This window comes from Amblyomma maculatum, chromosome 1, assembly GCF_055883805.1.
Source record: "Amblyomma maculatum isolate TAMU_Amacu chromosome 1, ASM5588380v1, whole genome shotgun sequence".
In the NCBI taxonomy this organism is placed as follows: Eukaryota; Metazoa; Arthropoda; class Arachnida; order Ixodida; family Ixodidae; genus Amblyomma; species Amblyomma maculatum.
The window spans coordinates 45,873,391-45,892,783 of NC_139344.1; the positions used below are offsets into that span (position 1 = coordinate 45,873,391).

General features: G+C 46.1%; 1 pseudogene; it reads left to right on the forward strand.

The window, feature by feature from the left end:
- Positions 1 to 12,468: 12,468 nt before the first annotated feature.
- Positions 12,469 to 13,824, forward strand: LOC146202264 (speckle-type POZ protein B pseudogene; annotated as a pseudogene).
- The last annotated feature ends 5,569 nt before the right edge of the window (positions 13,825 to 19,393 follow it).

Below are 19,393 nucleotides of genomic sequence, written 5' to 3' on the forward strand. Positions count from 1 at the left end.
TTCGCACAATTGCGACACTACCGCCTCTTGAATTACGGTCGCGGCGAATTATTTCGTGTGATTTGGGTATATATATTTCATCAGGAATACCGTCATGCAGCTATGTTTCGGAAAGGATGGTGACATCTGGATCATATGCAATAAATAACCATCGAAGATCATCTGTTTTGTTCGCAAACTGCTAGCATTAATGACCATTACAGAGAATTGTTCATGCCAGGGTCAGCTGCCACTGCCCTCTCCGCAACGTCCTTTTGTGAACTTCAGCGTAACCTGCAGGTATAGTTGGTTATTCCCGATGCAGAGGTACCAGCACGTTCCGAGCATCATTCCATTCGGAATATATGTCATTTATTTTAACGATAATAAACGTAGAGAAAACCTTATGACCCTTGTCTGTTTTTTTTTTTTCGTACTCGTCTACAGTTTTTTTCTTATGGCCTGAACTCGAGACAAAAAAACCTCCGATATGCTGTAATATGCGTATTTCCGTCTGTCACAATTATTATTTTCCCTTGTCTCTTCCACCCTGCAATTAAAATATAACAGGGCGGCATTTGTTTCCTGCGGCTTTTCCGAGGCGATAGTTACGCTCTATGGGAACGTTGGAAACTTTCAACTTGTGCTTCAAAATGTCGTTAGAAACTATTCGGCTGTCGCCAGTGCCCTGTTTGATGCCGTAAACAATTAGATTGTCCCTTCTGATGCGATTCTCTAGATCATCTATATTTAAGAGAAGGTGGTCTACTTGTTCTTGCAGCTTGTCAAACTTCGTTAAGTAGTTGAGAACGGTAGATGAAAGATCAAGTTTGCTATCAATACAATTAAGCTTTTCCACCGCTTCATTTCGATGACGGTTTACTGTTTCCTTGAGTTCCTTCATGTCTTCCATAATTGTCTTAATCATCTTTGCTGTGTTTGGGCGGGGACGAGACTCAACATCACCACATGAAGCCATCAGATCGATTAAAAAGTGGTATGGGGAGGAAAACAAGGAAAACACGCCGTGGGCACGGATCAAGCAAGATGCATATCGCTACTTTTACAACAGTGAACTAGACGATCGTCTCTCGTCTGCACACGGAATAGAAACGGACGTTTCAGACGCATGTTTTCGGTGCCTGCGGCGTGCTCACTGAGAACAATTAAGGTAGAGTATTAGAGGAGAGGTTCTGGAGGAGGAGGGAGGTAATGGAGGCATTCTGGAAAGTGGTTTGAACTATGTGGCATCACACTTTGATGTGTGGAATACGCACCTCAATATCAAAAAATGTCGTGTTCCGTTTACACGAAAACGAGAGTCCTTCCTCTCAAAATACAACAACAATGGCAACTCCCTTTACCGTGTTGGTAATTTCAAGCATTTAGGCGTATACTTCACGTCCGACTGTTCATGGAACATACATGTAGACTACTTGGCTAACAAAGCTAGTACTCTATTGCATTTATTTGAGCGAAATTCTTCAAAACTGCACTTCTTAACTTCAAATAAGCATTCTATATCACTAATATACGCTCTGGTGTAGAATATGCATGGACAGTCCGGGACCCACACTCGCACCACCTAATTAAAAAACCAGAACATATTCAGGCTATGAGAAACGCAGTAGTGGAGGACGCCGGAAACTTCGACCGCCTGGAGTTCTTTAACGTGCACTGACATCGCACAGAGAATGTGTTATCGACAAGTTGGTTCAACCTGACTGAGGAAACTGTCGCTGATAAAGGACAAATTGGACACAACACACATGGGCAGACGGGAAAATGTGTAAATGACAGACGGAACGAGTCCTAATATTGTGCATTGAAAGGGCTCAAAATAAAATCGCACTAAAAATACTTGAAGCAGTTGAAAGCAGAAAGTGAGACAAATATTGCATAAGCAGCCCATCAGTATCGTTATCAGCAAAGGAGTTATCGTTTCTGGTGATCATTGCACGAACGGCGCGCGTATTCTTACGATACATGTATGATGGGAACCTTTCATGTTTATCACTTGGCTGCAGATAGTCTGCGTTCCTGGAATTAAACTACTAGCTGTTAGTGCGAGTTAAGTGGATTGTCTCTAATTTGTGTGCTTTGTTTAGAGCCAGTTTCCTCCGACTTGCCTTAATGAATTTAGTGGTGAGAAAGCGATTAAACGAGCTTAAAAAGCGAGCTCTCATGTGGCACGAAGAGAGATTTGAAACGTCACGTTCTACTTTCTCAAGTTTTGGTATTCTAGCCACTTAGGAGTGACTGTCCTCCGATTTTCATGTTCTCTTTATTCATCTTTGCCCGCGTCTCACTCCACTCTCGATGGAAGCGCATATGACTTCTGGAAAGAGAAATTGACGATGCTTTCGGCAAGGGTACATGTGCATTGGACAGAATACACGTCTCGCGTGCGAGCTTTGAAAACGGTATTTGCGGGCCATTTGCATGGGCCCGAAACAGCGCGCATATTGCTTCCCAACTTTCTATAAAAAAATGACTTTCTGAAGCCCTGAAATGCGACGTCAGTAGGCGTCGCGACGCAGGGTCTACAGCGCTCAATTCGAGCTCCAAGTGGCATCGTGCCACCTCGAGTAGAGCTTTAAGCTTCGCGCCATGCTCAATGAAATTCACCGTAAATTCGTGGTCGTTATTTTTGAGAGTGACGGTACGAAATTAAGTTCATATGACACGGCATGGCAGATGGAGCAGTTCAAATTGGGCGCTATTGTCTTGCAACACGTCAACAGCGGACGTCAAATGTGCAGATATATCGTGCGCGCCCTATGCGCTGTTTCGCTTTCGTGCGGAAAAAAACGCGCTGTATTTCATAGCGCTGCTGTGCTTTAGAAAAATGTTTTCTCCATTCTTTTATTTACCGTTTCAAAAACTAACGTGGCATCGTCTTGGCCACGGTTTCAAACAAAGTCCTAATGGCGCTAACAATCGAAGTATGTTAATAAAGAGTTAGATATTTATATATTTTGTTGTGTAAATAAAATAGTTTTGCAGAAAATAGCACACGGCGAGGCTGAGAGCTCGTTCCTGCATATATTTGGTTCTTAGTGAACGTCTTTTTTGTATGAATTCTCAAAAGTGTTCGCTCAAACAACCGGTATATACTTGCCATTAGTTAACTTCATGTGGCTGCAATTTTGCGAATTTATTATCAAAACTGTGACTGAACAGCTTGTAGTATAAGTGCTCCGCGGGGAGTATATCGTATGATTTTCTAGGTGGGGAGAGGGATTGGAACTGACGGTACACGTACAGTATTTGTCAAAAGCACAAACACAAAACAAATACAGAACAAGGGACCTGCTTCTAAGCGTATTAACATGGCTCGTGGGCACCTCCAGCGTTCCGAAACTTGCAGCTGACGAGTAAACCCTTCCTCATGCTTCTTCACCATAGGTATTCTAGGAGTGCCGCCACGTGCCCTGTTACATACATGGATTCGGAGCCAACTACCTGGGTTGTATGGTTTTCGGAAAGACTGTCCCACCGATTGTACGCTTTGAAGCCAGTGTATCGGCGATTACGGCTTCCAAACGCCACTTGGTGCACTGTAGCCGACGCCGAAACCGCAAACTCTCACAGCCAATACAATACCAGCAGAAATGAACTTTAATGTATGTCGCAAACTTCACTTGAAAATATTTTCACCCGCGCGAATATAATGCTTTGCGCGCGTAAGTTGCCTTAAGTGTCTGTGGCCATTTTTTTATTCTTTTCGGCAAGTCTAGCTGTTTTCAGACGGACGCACAAACAACGGCTTGTGGTCTTAGACCCCTAGTGCTAATGCACTGAAACACTTCATCGAGAGGAGAGGACACAAAATATTCTCAATATATAAAATAAACATCCGCGCTCAGTAAGGCCCAAAGTATCAAATAGTTACAGAAATAATTCCAAATGTATCGTTATTAACAACACCGCAGTGGCTCAGAGCTTAGAGCGCTCGATTACTGAGCCTGGAGAACTAGGTTCCATCCCGTCAGCGGTGGCGGCGTACCGATAGAAGCAAAGCCTAATACCCTCTTTACACGGGCAGAGTTAACCACGGTTAGCGTAACTGGGGTTTCGCGAAACTGTGGTTAGCCCATTTACACGGTAGACCAAACCATGGTTACACCCCTAACCGCGGTTATCGCAAACAGAGTTTGGCGACCTCGGTTTGCGTCGTTAACAGAGGTTATGGCGGCGTTTGTTGACGGAGGCACCTCGTCTGCACCCGAGTGCGCGAAGCATACGAGCGCGTCTGCTTCAACAGTTTACTAATTTGCCCGTATTGAATAGGCAGTGTCTACTGTGCCGACCGGCGTCTTCGGTTACGGCCTACAGCCAAGCGTCTGTGTACTGAAGCCCCGTCCTGTGTCTGCAGTATCGTTTGCGCGGCTTGGTGCTGAGCGCGGAACGTCAAAAAATGTGCGGTCTTAGCTTTATCATGATAATGCACAAGTTCGCAACGCTTACAGCGCGGAATGCTGCGAGCAGGCTGAGGTACATTACCGCGGCGGTGAAGCGTGAAAGCGCGGCGAACGATGGCGGGGTGCGTAACCCCCTACTCGTCCATAGGCCTAAATTATTTCTCTTCCAAGCCGCGGCGGTTTGGAACTGATCAACGCTGTCGAAATGGTGTACTCATGAAACTTCTTTATTGTGAATCCTATTTTGCCGCCGTAAAATAACGATATGATTAACTTTGGCGACGCATTAATCGCAGAGCTAGTATAAGCAGAGCGGTGAGCCGCAATGCACCGGCGGCAGCTGGCTTCAGCAGAAACTTGATAGTATCGCGGTTATGCCAGCGATTTGCCGCTGGTCAGCTGATCCTCAAGAGTGATTCAATCCTGATGTTCGTTCAGTATTCCAGATGCCAATAAATTTAGCACGCTTTATATCTGACGTCGGCGCTAGCGAGCCGCCGTGTCGTTCGCGTACGGTCTGCAGGAGGAGGGGCCAACGCGGCGGTGTTTACGGTGGTCGATGAGGTGCTGTCATCGTGCGGGGCTTGACCGCGCTGTTGACGCCTTGTCGAACGGCACTCCGGAAACTACGTTATAAATAAGATATTTGTAAATGCTGCTCCGTTCCGCAGATCACCGCGTCGCTTCGGTTGTACTTTATGGGCAATGGCGGCCGTAACCGAGAACGGCGGCGTGCTGTGTAAGCACAGCTAACCGCAATTGGCGGTTAACCGTGAATAAGTTTGGTAACCTCGGTTAAGCGTAACCATGGTTAAGCCGGCCGTGTAAAGAGGGTATAAGGCGCCCAAGCACTGTGCAACTTTAGCGCGCGTTTAAGAACCACAGGTGGTCGAAATTATTGTAATCCCTCCCATACGGCGTCCCTGATAGCATGAGTTGTTTGGGACGTTACACCGTATAAACCAAATCAAGCCAAACCTACGGAGGCCAGGATCACCACCCCACAGACCAAAATTTATCAGTGAATTATGCATATAAACGGCAGCTTCAATGAGCTTTACGCAGCTAATTTGTTAGAAATTGGGAATCAGCATGTAGCAGTAGAACCGGGGTTCGGAAGAAATAAGGGACACCTGCACATTCGAAATGCTGAGTCGAAACCTGACATAATAGCACTAAAGGATGATAGGGGGCTAGTTTCACTAGCCAACTATAAGGCATACCATCAGTTTCGTGTGGTGAGGAAGCACGATTTACTCGCCGCATTGCTAGCTCGCAGGAACATTACAGCGATGCAGCATATGGAGCCAAGAGAGATTACACCCTAGTAGAAGTTCTCAGGAAAAAGGGGGGAACAAAACCTCTACATCAGTATACAGCTCGACAAAAGACAGAAGCGCGGGTGTGGATCTGTTATGAGTCCCATTTCATTGCGGCGTCCTGGATAACGGGACTTTCACCATTATGCTCGAAGCTTTGTCAGCAGAGTCGGTTGGGGGTCTAGAAAACGGGTGACATACAGGTAAAGCACTGTATACGTACCAGGCCATTCAGTTCAGCTCAGTAGTTCAGTCGTGTCCGACTCTTCGTGACCCTATGAACCATATCACGCCACGCTTTCCGATTATGCTGGAGGCTTTGTCAGCAGAGTCGGTTGGGGGTCTAGAAAACGGGTGCCATACAGGTAAAGCACTGTATACGTACCAGGCCATTCAGTTCAGTTCAGTCGTTCAGTCGCGTCCGACTCTTCGTGACCCTATGGACCATATCACGCCACGCTTTCCGGTCTCTCACTATCTTCCTAACATCACATAACTTCATCTGCAGCGCCTCGAGGATGCCATCTAACCATCGCTTTCGCTGCCTACCCCTTCTCCGGTGACCCTCAACCTTTCCCAACATCAAACCTTTCTCCAGCGACTCCTCTCTTCTCATCAGATGACCAAAGATGACCCTCCAATGAGCAGTCAGGGTTTATGGTCGATAATATCGTCTGATTTGATCTTCTGGCCGTCCAAGGAACTCTCAAGAGTCTCCGCCAGCACCACAAATCAAACGCGTCAATTCTTCTGCGGTCAGCCTTCTTCACACTCCAACTCTCGCATCCATACATCACAACTGGAAAGACCATAGCCCGAGTTATACGGATCTTAGTCGGCAGTGTAATGTCTCTGCTCTTTATTACGCGGTCAAGGCTAGCCATGGCTCTCTTTCCCAGAAGCAGGCGTCTCCTAATTTCATGGCTGCAGTCTCCTTCAGGGGTAATCTTGGAGCCCAAGAACAGAAAATCTGTCACAGCTTCCACTTCTTGCCCATTGATGCTCCAGGACTTGATAGGGCAAGACGCCATGATCTTTGTCTTTTTAATGTTCAGTTTAAGCCCAAACTTCTCACTCTCTTCTTGTACGCGCATCAGACGTCTCTTGAGTTCCACTTCACTTTCTGCCATTAAAGTGGTATCATCCGCAAATCTAAGGTTGTTGATACGTTTTCCAGCAATCTTCACTCCAGCTGAAGACTCGTCCAGACCGGCCTTCCTCATGATGCACTCTGCATATAGGTTAAATAGGCGGGGCGACAGTATGCAGCCTTGCCTCACTCCTTTCTCGATCGGAAACCAATCACTAAGACCATGCCCAGTTCTGACTGTGGCCTCTTGCCCTTCATACAGGTTCCTGAGGAGACAGATGAGGTGAATTGGAACTCCGATCTCTTGGAGAGATTGCCACAATCTGCTGTGATCTACGCAGTCAAACGCTTTCGCATAACCAATAAAGCAGAAGTAGATGGGTTTCTGGAACACTCTTGCCTTTTCCATGATCCAGCGAAGGTTGGCAATCTGGTTTCTAGTTCCTCTGCCCCTGCGAAACCCAGCTTGCACGTCCGGAAGCTCCCGATCCACATAAGAACTATTAAAAGGAGCTTAGCAGGGGGCGGCAGAAAGTTAGGTGGGAGGATGAGGTTAAGAAGTTCGCAGGGGTCGAGTGGATGCAGCTAGCACAGAACCGGGTTAATTGGAGAAATATGGGAGAGCCCTTCGCCCTGCAGTGGGTACAGCCAGGCTGATGATGATGATGAAAAGAAGCTTAGAGCAACCCTGCCTCCTCCTCACGTTTCGCTCAGCTGAGAACAGGCTACCACCTGCAGGTGCCCCCGAACGCGTTTGCAGCCATACCCCTGGACTTACTCGAATATCTGTCCTGACCTAGCAACCCCGTTCAGCACATTGTGCGGCGAGCCTGCCACATTAGACCATACATTATGGGATGGCGCGGAGGATCCGCCTCCGCTCGATATGGTCAAAGCAACTTCGCATGAAAAATGAGAACTTGTTCTCGCCAGTAGCGACCCGGACGACCAGTCCTGGGCCACGCCAAGAGCGCTAAAGTTCGGCCTAGGGTACACTCTTTGCAGTTATACGATATAGACATAGAATTTAGACATTGATGAAGAATCCTCTCTGAGTATCGTGCAGTCACAAACTACAGAAAAACTTTGAGGGCCAGATTCGGAGGCAATAGAACAGGTTGTTTCCTTCGGTTTTAAGCTCTGTCACTGAGGAGTTACTTAGAAAGTTGAAGAAAAAAGCAACAATGTTGAAAGCAAAGCGCCGTAAAAGAGAACTAAGCCAGTGGAAATTCCATAGTCCCAGAAAGTTTCGCATAATCTAAAGCATGTGGCGGCCACGTATAACGTTCCCGCCGAGTTTTGTTGTCCGCAGGAAGCTCGCTTCATTGTGCCGAATGATAAATTCCGGAAAAGATAAAAAAAGTGTTTCAAACCAAATATGCGGACCCATTTGGGGAATGTGCTTTGGGGTTGTTTATAGCAACCCACTAGCGTGCGGGAAAATTTGCGTTGGACAAACGAGACATTATATCAATGAAGGTTTCAGAGAGCACAATTTGCACTTGAACGATAGAACTGGTTCAATTCGGCCGCTTCATAACAAGGAATGCGGGAAGGAAGAAAAGAAGACGCAAGCCTGAAGAAACTAGCAATGTCCGCAAGAGTAAAGACACAATCTCGCGCGAATTGTTAGAGGACTACAAGAGTGGGAGTGCCCGCGTTAGCACGGCTTCGAGCAAGATCCTTAGAAAAGAATGTAAGTTTTTAGATATGATATAGATTCCGCTGAATAGCCTGTGACGCCTTATTTTGCCTTTTTCAGGATCTCGCGTGTGATCAGTCTCCTGCACTTCCCTTTTTCTCCCCCCCCCTCCTCCCCCCATCCACCAACCAATCCCTCTAATGAATTGTGCAAGCCACTTCTTACCTCGTCTGTCTCTGTGCCACAGCAATTGATATTTACAGAACTGAACGCACTGAAGCAAAGCTTGAACTAACTGTACATTAAACCTCGAATTGATTATGGCTACATCCGGACTGTGCAAAACTAGGAAACTCTGGTCGCTTTTTAGCGAGAAGGAGCGAATATCGCCGGTTTCCTGTGCAACAAACACACAAACGCAATATAACAATGAATGCTAATCAATTCACAAATGTTCCAAGGAAATTCAGGCCACACAAATATGGAATTTCTTTTTGTATTCTCCCACGTAGACAGTCTTATTGTCTCTAACGAAAATTTCATCGACATGATTGATTTGGGTACATTGTAAAAAGAACATTGCATCAAACACGAGCAAATTAGATTCGAAATAGCGTATTAGGCTAATGTCGTCATCCTCTGTTAGAGCTAAATATCTATGCTGTAGCGAGATCCTGAACTCTTCTTCCCTCCCCCTCACCGCTAATCGCTTGACGAACTTCTTTCTTCTAATATTTTTCGTTACCTCTTTAGATTTAGACTTTGAGACATTACCATCCTGTGCTCACTGCATCGCACCTTCCTGATTACCTCTACACCCTGCATAATGGAGGGATTAGAACACACTATGTAGTCAATTTCATTTTGTCTCCCCGTTAGCATTTTTCCATATTCAGTTCCGGTTCTCCCGTTTGCTGAAAAAGGTGTTCATGATTCTTAAGTTATTGCGCTTTGCAAACTCAACTAGTAACTCTCCCCTGCGATTCCTAGAACCAATGCCATAGTCACCTACTGCCTGGTTTCCTGCCATGCGTTTTCCCTACATTGGCATTGAACTCGCCCATTGATACAGTATACTGCGTCTTTCTTTTCCGCATTGCCAATTCTACGTCTTCATACAAGTTTCAAACTGCCTGGTCCTTGTGACTACATGAAGGTGCGTAGTCATGTACGACTTCTAGTTTACACAGCTTGTTAAGCTCAATTACGAGGCCTGCCACCCTCTCATAATGCTATAGAATTCATCTATATTACCAGCTGTATACTTTTTGTAAGAAAACCTACTCCTAATTGTCGCTTAAATCTCGATAACACAGTACATACCCGTCCTTCAGTTGAGTATATGGCTCATTCGACCTCCTAACCTCACTGTGCCATATTCCATCCCATTTCATATAACCTCTAGTTCTTTCAATAGCACTGCTAAACCAGCTTCACTAGCTGGAGGTCTAGAGTTAAACATTGCCAGGTTCAGTTTCCAATGGCGGCCTGTCCAGCGGAGCCAGAGATTCTTTGCACACCCCGCTGCGTCACAGGTCTGACCGCCACCGTGGTCAGCTGCTCCGCCGCCGGTGTTGATTAATTGAAGGCCGAGGCTGTGTAGTACTAATCATGGGAGGACATTAGCCTAGAAGTAATGAACAATTTTCAGAGATATCATTACTGAGAGCGCTGTAGAAGTAGGTGGTAGAATAGTTAGGATACCGGTAAGCTAGGGAGACGAAAGCTTCGATTATGAAACGCCAAACTATGAAAGCTTCCAATCCAATAGACCAAGTAGAATTGACAGATATATCAAAGGTAATCAATAAGCGCAAAGTATATAAGGAAGTATAACGTGGAGAAAATTGAGCATACTGTAAAGAACGGGAGAAGACGAAATTGGGCATAGGCAAAAATTAGATATATGCGCTAAGGGACAGGGCGGGCAATGCCATCACGAATATGGACAAGATAGTCGAAGTAGCCGAGGAGTTCTATACTTATCTCTAGAGTAGCCAAAGAAGTCAGGACAATAATGAAATAGGCGGTAGGGAAAATGCAGTCAGACGTTCCGCGGTGACGAAGGATGGAGTTAAGAGAGCATTAGAAACTACGAAAAGGGGGACAGCTGCTGGAGAGGATTAGGTAACTATTGATTTGTTGAAGGACGGCGGTGGAGGGGGGGGGGATATCATGCTAGAAAAACTGTCCACCTTGTATACGCAGTGCCTGGTGTCATCGACGGTACCGGAACCACGAAAGAACGCAAACATTATCTTAATTCATAAGAAAGGGGACACTCAAAACTTGACAAAATTACAGACCAATCAGCCTACTGTCTATTATATACAAGGTATTTACCAAGATAATCGCTAACAGAATCAGGACAACTTTAGACTGCAACAGAGCAAAAGATCAAGTAGGCTTTCGGAAAGCGCAGTCTACGGTCGATCATATACATACCTTTAACCAGGTGATAGAAATAAAAACGGATTATAACCTGCCCTTATACATAGCAGTGATTGACGACGAAAAATCATTTCACTCAGTAGAGATCTCGGCGGTGATGCAGGCATTGTGAAATCAGGGGGTAGACATGCGGTACGTGAAAGTGCTGGAAGATATATGTTGTGGCTGCACAGACCTTAGTTCTGCATAAAGGAAGTAACAAAATTCCCATAAAGAAAGGTGTTACACACGATCTTCTCAGTACTTAGATGAAGCATTCAGAGTATTCAGAGAGACTTGGAATGGGAGCAGTTAGGGATAAGGGTAGGTGGAGAATACCTCAGTAATCTGCAATTTACTGGTGACATTGTCTTGCTAAGTAACTCAGGAAATGAGCCGCAAATAATGATCGACGACCTAGAAAGGAAAAATAGAAAGGTAGGCTTGAAAATCAATATGCAGAAGACTCAGATACCGTTCAACAGCCTAAGGAAGGAACAGCAGTTTACGTAAGGTAGCGAAGCACTGGAAGTAGTAGGCGAATATGTCTACTTAGGACAGGTAGTAACCGCAGATCCGGACCATGAAAGGGAAGTAACAAGGATAATAAGATTGGGATGAGCGCATTTGGCTAACACGCGCAGATTATGACTAGCAGCTTACCGGTATCGCTCGAGAGGAAAGTATACAACAGTTGCATCTTACCTGTACTCAACTATGGGGCTGAAACGTGGAGGCTAACCGAGAGGGTTCTACTTAAGTTGAGGACAACTCAGAGGGCTACGGAGCGACAAATGGTAGGGGTAACATTAAGAGATAGGAAGCGTGCAGAGTGGGTCAGAGAAATAACTCAAGTCACTGACATTCTAGCGAAAATCATGAAAAAGAAATGGGCATGGGCAGGGCATGTTGTACAAAGAGAGGATAACCGATGGCCACTTAGGGTAACAAACCGAATTCCAAGGGAAGGAAAGCGTAGCAGGGGGCGGCAGAAAGTTAGGTGGGCAGATGAGGTTAAAAAGTTCGCAGGTGTTCAGTGCATGCAGTTAACACAGGACCGGGTTAATTGGAGGAATATGGGAGATGCCTTCGCTCTGCAGTTGGTATAGTACGACGGATGATGATTAACATGTTAGGCAATGTTCATGAGGTATGTTTGGGCAAAGGAGTACTTGGTGCGGCGATATCAATTGTGCAGATGAAATGTTACTTTGGGATTTTAAAGATAGATCTAATTTGTTTACGCGACGTTAAATATCAGATCCAAAGCATACGTTGAATATAATCATCACAGAGAAAATTTCTCATATAGCCGTTATTGCTCTCTCGCCACGAATACAAGAGAAGAAAGAAAACGAATGTCCGTTTGCAGTCTCGTGGCACGCACTTGTGCCGCTAGGTGAAAAAGAAGGCGGTTATCAAATATTAGTCATTCTCTTCGCACTTCGGATTCCCACTTTCTTCGCCACCCGGTTATTGGCTGTACTAATGCGCCGACACGAATGCTGGCGCACGTCATACAGGCCTAAAGTCGCAAGCGCCGGCAGGAAGACTGCTCTACTTGGTATCCATGCAGCTTTTTCCATGCACGACCACCGTCAGGCTGCTGCTGTACCCAATGTCACTCCGCTCGCGGCTCATGGCGTCACCGTGGGACCAGCGTACGCCGTAACTACGCCATTCTTCGCCAAGGAGCTTCGTACTGAGGAAAGAGTATCTGCTGGCACTGCGCGAAGGCCGCCATTGGGAGGAGGGAGCCTCGAGGTACTCTCAAGGACGCCATCGGGAGGAGGGAGCCTCGAGGTACTCACAAGCAGGCCAGGCAGACGTTTTGGCGATGCGGCTGTGTTCAGGCAAGAACACCGTTCGGCGGCTGCTATACCCGAGGCCAATCCGTTCGCGGCTCATGGGGCCGCCTTGGGACCAGCTTACACCGTCACTAAGTTCGTCTTCGCTAAGGAGTTCAATCCTTCGGAAAGGGTATCTGTGTGCACTGCGTCAGGGCACCCACTGGGAGGAAGAGCCCTTTCAAGGCGGCTTGCTCAGCATCGGGGCAGTGCGGCTGGGTCGGGGCTTCTGGCTGCCGCAGCTGGTGCCACCGCCGTTGCGCGCGGTGAGATCCTGCCGGAGTTGTATAGAAGCATGGCCATTCTCTGCCTGCCGCTGAACGTGGTCAACACGCCCGGAGCTGAGAACTTTGACTACACACATGTGAACGTCATCTATACATCCTTCATGTGGACGATCAACAACTTCAGTTTCCGCCGAGAGAAAGTGGGAGAAATTATCAAAAGCTCATCATTTTCTGCAGCGGCCAACGATAGCCTGAAGTGGTGCCTAAGGATGAACCCTAACGGCCTGGACGAGAAGAGTAATGATTACCTATCCCTGTACCTGCTGCTTGGGGGACAGCAATAAAAGTAAGGTACCCGCCAAGTTCAGATTTTTCATCTTCAATGCCAAGCGGGAAGAGACCAAGGTTATGGCGTGTAAAATGGCATACCACGTTTTCTACGGCAAGGACTGGGGCTTCAAGAAGTTCATTCGAAAAGATGTCTTCTAGAGAATACGAACGAACTCCTCTTTGACGACAAGCTCACACTCTATTGTAAAGTGAGCGTTGTTTCAGACTTGGTGAATATTTCGGGGCAGATGAACACAAAAGAGTTCAAGGTCCCTCAGTGCCGGCTGTCTGATGACTTTAGTCACTTGTTTGAAAGCCAGAAGTTCAGCGATGTCGTCCTGAGTGTCAATTGGCGGGAGCTCTACGCCCACAAAGCTATCATTGCCGCTCGCTCACCTGTATTTGTGGCCATGTTCGAACACGAGCTGGAAGTGCAGCGGAATAGAGTGGATATCGCCGACATGGACCACCAGTTTTTCCGGAATTCCTTCAATGTGCTCCGTGATACAATTTCAGAAAGCGGGAAAACAGCCTAACAAAACGGCGTGGGAACTGGCAGCGATTCGTTCCTTGCCATGTTGGAATTCTACCTTGCTTCAATAGCTATCATTTCAGAAGGCATTTTTATATTAAAAAAAGAGGCAATTGTATCGGTTCTGCGGTTGTACCTGTGTTATGCAACATATTTTTATCCGCTGTTTATAAGCGCATTCAAGCCAACCTCTCTACCCTTATGTTGTAAAAGTGTTCAGATACGTTGACGATTTCTTAATTATTTTTAATCTTCACGGAGCCGTACATAAATCATGCACGCATCGCATGGCCGATAGCAATCAAGATCAGTTCAGACTTCTTCAAGAGGCAAGTTTTCTCGTGGACGTCGTACTAGCAGTTTGTGAGAGTGTTTTGCAAAAACGGAGAGCCCCAAAAGGGTCACTGTATTGAGCAGGGAACAGAAGCTAATAAAAACAAGGCTCTTGTTCAAGTAATGCCATATTTTCATAGGTTTTCGCATAATTTCAAAAAGCTGGCAGCCCGTTATAACGTAAACGTCGTTTTATCTGCCATATACAAACTTTCCCAGGTCTGCACTAAGGAAGGGAAAGAACAGGATGCTTGCACAATGAAACATCAAACGAAATTCACGGTATGCAAGGCTAACGTTGTGTACAGGTTCCTATCAGCTGTGGACCTCATTACACAGTCCAAACAGGAAGATGCTTTAATGAAAGGGTGAGAGCATAGATTATGCGTACGTAATAAATCAGGAAGCAGCCTTGTCGACCACTGCAATGCACGTGAAACACGGGGAGATAATGGATGCTATTCAAGGATAGATAATAGAGAATTTATAACATCCGCTTAAGGGAAACAGGGCGCGAAGTCATGGAGGGGTATTTCATAAGAAAGGCCGGGCAGATGTGGGTCAGCATGCCTTCTAATAATTTAATTGACTCCGCATCGAAATACATAGTTACAGATTCCCAGGCAGCTTATAGACATTATATCCGTGGCACAATCATACCACTGGCCTGCAAACTTCTGAGTCAATGTAGGACTTTAGCTGCACAGAAGGAGCTAATATGGGTACCAGGTCACCAGGGAGTTGAAGAAAACGAGCGCGCACACGCTTCGGCCCGAGCTTTTGTTCCCCGGAATCCTTCTACGTCCTCCCTTGCTGATTTAGGCTCCCACTCTCCGTTAACAACATATTCAGAGATATTACAGCATTTGCGGCTTGAAAGGCAGACATTCCCGAAGCCCGCTAACGGTCTTAGTAAATAAGAAGAGTGTCACCTTCAAAGGTTACAAACTATGTCATTTAATAATCCAGCAACACTTCACGCCACTGAGCCCGAATCCTTTTCGACGCAGTGAAAATTTTATGGCCAGAAGACAAAGTTTTTACCATATGGTATGGGCTTGTCAACAAAATACCAGCATTGATATAATAAATCAGCCAACGTGGAAGGCTGGGAGGCGGCCCTCTCCGGCTCGGACCTCGAGGAACAACGAGCCCTCGTCGAAAGAGCACGGGCAGCGGCTTTTACCAACGGTGTCCCGGACTAGGGACCCGACCAGCCTGCCTTTAATCTAAGCCAATGTCAATAAATGTATTCATCATCATCATTGACAGTGAGGTTCAATTCTTGGACGGACATCTGTAGGTGTTAACCATTTCATCAGCGGTTTTTCCATCATGAAATATTCCTGTGTTATTTGAACTAGGAGTGTATTCGCTTTTCTCTCTCGTATTCAATGCTTTTATTTCATTACAATTCATGTTTTATAGCCGTTACATTTCCCTTTTCTTCTTATTCTTCCTTAATGCATATCTCATTCCACCCTTGGCGGTTTTGTCCCCATGGCACCGTGATTTTCTTATTTTCTTTCTGTCTTTTCTTTTCCACGCGCTGCCATCCTGATAGTGCTATTCTTTGCGCATGCTCGCTGACTGATAGTGGGGATTATGAGCTCCTATATTTTCGACGTGGTTGTTTTTTCTAAAATAAGGTTGCAAGTTAGCGGCTGTCCCGTTACTTCTGTGTCTGCGTGTCTTTTTTGCGCTATGTTTTCGAAACGTTATTACCAACTAGCTCAAACTAAGCATCTGGTGAATATAATGTGCGCTGAAGCCGACGAGGATATGCACATAGTGGCAGCGCACCTCTCCTCCCATAATCAGCCGTCGTATGCCGTGAAAAGAGGGCCTCGGGTAAAAAGTAATAACTAAAAATAATAAAGCAGCACAAATACATAAAAAATGTATAGAAAACGTTATTTGTAGAAGGAAACAAACCACTACCACCAGCGAGATTCGAACTCACCAGAGCGTGATCGGTAACGTTCGGCGCTAACCACCCGACTACGCCGCTGCCTCAGGGAACTGGGAAGTATTTCTGTATATTGTCATGGCCGCATTTAAAATGGAACATGTTTCGAGGTGTACAGACCATTGCTGCCGGTCTGAAAATTAGAACTTCTTGGTGATCAGAGCATGATGCCTGCTCTCACGACTTGCAACTAATGTTTTGGATACCTATGCTCACTATATTGGGCACTGGAACCATTATAACATGCCGAATTTCACAGCGCTGGCAAATTTAAGGGCGCTGCCTCTTCGGTCATGCTCTGCTACCGACGTAATTTTCGCTGAACACGGAGCTGTAGCAGAAACCTTGAAGGAAAAAAGTGCGACGAAGCTTCAAAACTGGTAAGGGCAGCAGCGAGGACACTATTTTGCTGGTAACTAAACCTTATTTGTATGTAAACATTTCGGGAAGCGTTGCGGTGACCGAGGGCTCGGTTTGTTTATACGCAGTGCAAGGAGCGCAAAAGATTGAGAAACATGCAAAGTATTGTGCATTACAAGCGCTCTATGTTTTTTTTTTCCTTCCTTTATGGGCCCATCGCTAGGTAAATTGCCTTATTTCGGCTGTGGCCGTCACTTATTGTGAGCCGATGGTCGATTGCGAGTACGCTGTTGCCATGTTGGCCCCTGAGGAATGCGACGCCGCGGGCCGCGCCGGCTCGCAAGCAATCACGGAGTCTCCGTTTACGTCATAGTGTGCGTCACTCTACCCCGACTACGTAGTCGGAGGAAACGGTTTGAATTCGACCGGCGGGAAAAAGAAAAAAAACCTTAACTTCTTATCGCAATATCTCAGCAATTATACGATTTTTTGCTGCCGGATATGCGACGACAGTGTCACCAAATGTAGTTTATTAGATTTTCATAGCATCTTTGGATGTCTTTAGTGTCCCTTTAATGACATGATAACCAAGAAAAAAGTGAAAAGGTGTAGTTCCTTTACTGCGTAGGAAAGAGAACCGATGGTCGTTCAGGGCGACGGACAGGATTCCAGGAAAAGACAAGAGGCACAGGGACGACAGACACTCAGGTGGGCGAGTAATATCGGGATGTTCGCGTAGATGAGGTGGCTGCAGTTGTGCACAGGGCAGGCTTTCCTGAAATGACGTGGAAGAGGCCTTTGTTCCGCAGTGGACATAATTAGGCTGGTGGCGGTGCTGATGATGCTTAGGATAAGCTGTAGGAATAGTCCAAAAATGGGCACAAAATTTTCACCATCACTGGCCGTTCTCGCAAGCTAACTGCTGTGCGCCCAGAAAGTTTTCGGTGCGGGTCTCTGAGCCTATCCTTAAGCACTGTTATCTTCCGAAAGGGTTCCATGACGGTGTTGATGTCGCGAATTGGAATATAGAAGCTGGAAAATTTTCAAATTCAATTTCTCACATCTTTTGCTGGCATAGATGTGTCAACACAGCTAGAGCGTTTACATTCAACTTTTACTATGGACAAAATATGAAAGTATAGCATTTCTAAAAGCTACCTCCCCCCCCCTCCTTGTTTTTTTCTTTAGTGTAAAACATTCCTCAAAACTTAAGAGGGGTAGGCCCTTCCCTATCGCGCATCTTCATCACACTGTGTACACAAAGATAAATGCGTGCATACTGTCTTCAGAACAATATTTGAAAATGTCTTCATGAATCTCAAGGGGAAAAAAATGCTTGAAATACTTTAGAAACAACATGTGACTAAGTTCCACAGAATTAAAATGAGAAAATACGGCAAAAAGTATGTACCTACGAAACATCTTTTCATTACATTGGCCACCTCCGCCCGCTGCGAATCTATAGAAGTTCAGTACAGTGTCAATCACACTTATCAGGAACATGGCTCCGCGTGGCTGTACACGTGCAGAGACTCATTGCGCCCAAGCAAGTAGACAATTTACGCAATACGGTGGGTGATAAGAAGCGCCACTTGAGGTCCTGGTTCCGGTACCGTCGATGACACCAGGCACTGCGTATACAGGGTGGCCAGTTTTTCTAGCACGATATCCCCCCCCCCCCCCCCCCCGTCCTTCAGCAAATCTGTAGTTATCTGATTCTCTCCAGCTGATTTCCCCCTTTTCATAGTTTCTAGTGCTTTCTTGACCTCGTCCTTCGTCACTGGTGGAACGTCTGACTGTTTTTCCCTACCGCCAATCTCATTACGGTCCTGACTACTTTGGCTACTGTAGAGATCTGTATAGAACTCTTCGGCTACTTTGACTATCTTGTCCATATTAGTGATGACGTTGCCCGCCTTGTCCCTTATCGCATACATCTGGTTTTTCCCTATGCCCAATTTCTCCTTTACCGCTTTAAGACTTCCCCCGTTCTTTACAGCATACTCAATTTTCTCCATGTTATACTTCCTTATATCGGCCACCTTGCGCTTATTGATTAGCTTTGATATCTCGGCCAATTCGATCTGGTCTGTTGGATTGGAAGCTTTCTTACTCTGGCGTTTCTTAATCAAATCTTTCGTCTCCTTAGACAGCTTACCGGTATCCTCTCTAACTATCCTACCGCCTATTTCTACCGCGTACTCAGTAATGATATCTCTGAAATTATTGTTCCTTGCCTCTAGGGTAATGTCACCATCCTCAGTTAGAGCTGAATACCTATTTTGTAGTGAGATCCTGAACTCTTCTGCCCTCCCCCTCACCGCTAATTCGTTGATGGCTTTCTTTAGGAGGTTGTGGCCAATTACTGCACCAGGGTGGCCAACTCCTGTTCTGGTGAGGGAGTGCGTTGCCGGAGGTGTTCACCGGCATCAGGTCGCACCCCAAACCTGTTTATGCAATTCCATCGACACGCGGATTTTTTTTTTTTTTTCATCCGGTGGAGAATTGCGCGGCACCGGGATTTGAACCCCGGTCCTCTTGCATGCGAGGCGGATGTTCTACCGATGTTGGCTCATAACTGTGAACAAAGGAGCGTATCGGCGGCAGCGGATTTCGCTCGCTCGCGCCTCCGAATGCTCAAATGTGAAAAGGCCAGGCATCTGCTGCTCCAAGCTCGTAATTCAGGCGTTGCAGGTCCAAAACGAAACTATCTGAGCACGCACGAAGTGCCTACGCCGGAACATAACCGAAACTGAAGTGGGCGCGTGTGGCGCCTCCAAGAATATTTTTGTATTTGCCTTGCAACGTTTACGCTGTCTTTTCGCCGTCTTTTACGTATCATAAAAGCATGTTATCATATTCGACACAAAATAACCTACGACCGCATTCAAACGGGCAACGTAATTCGCAC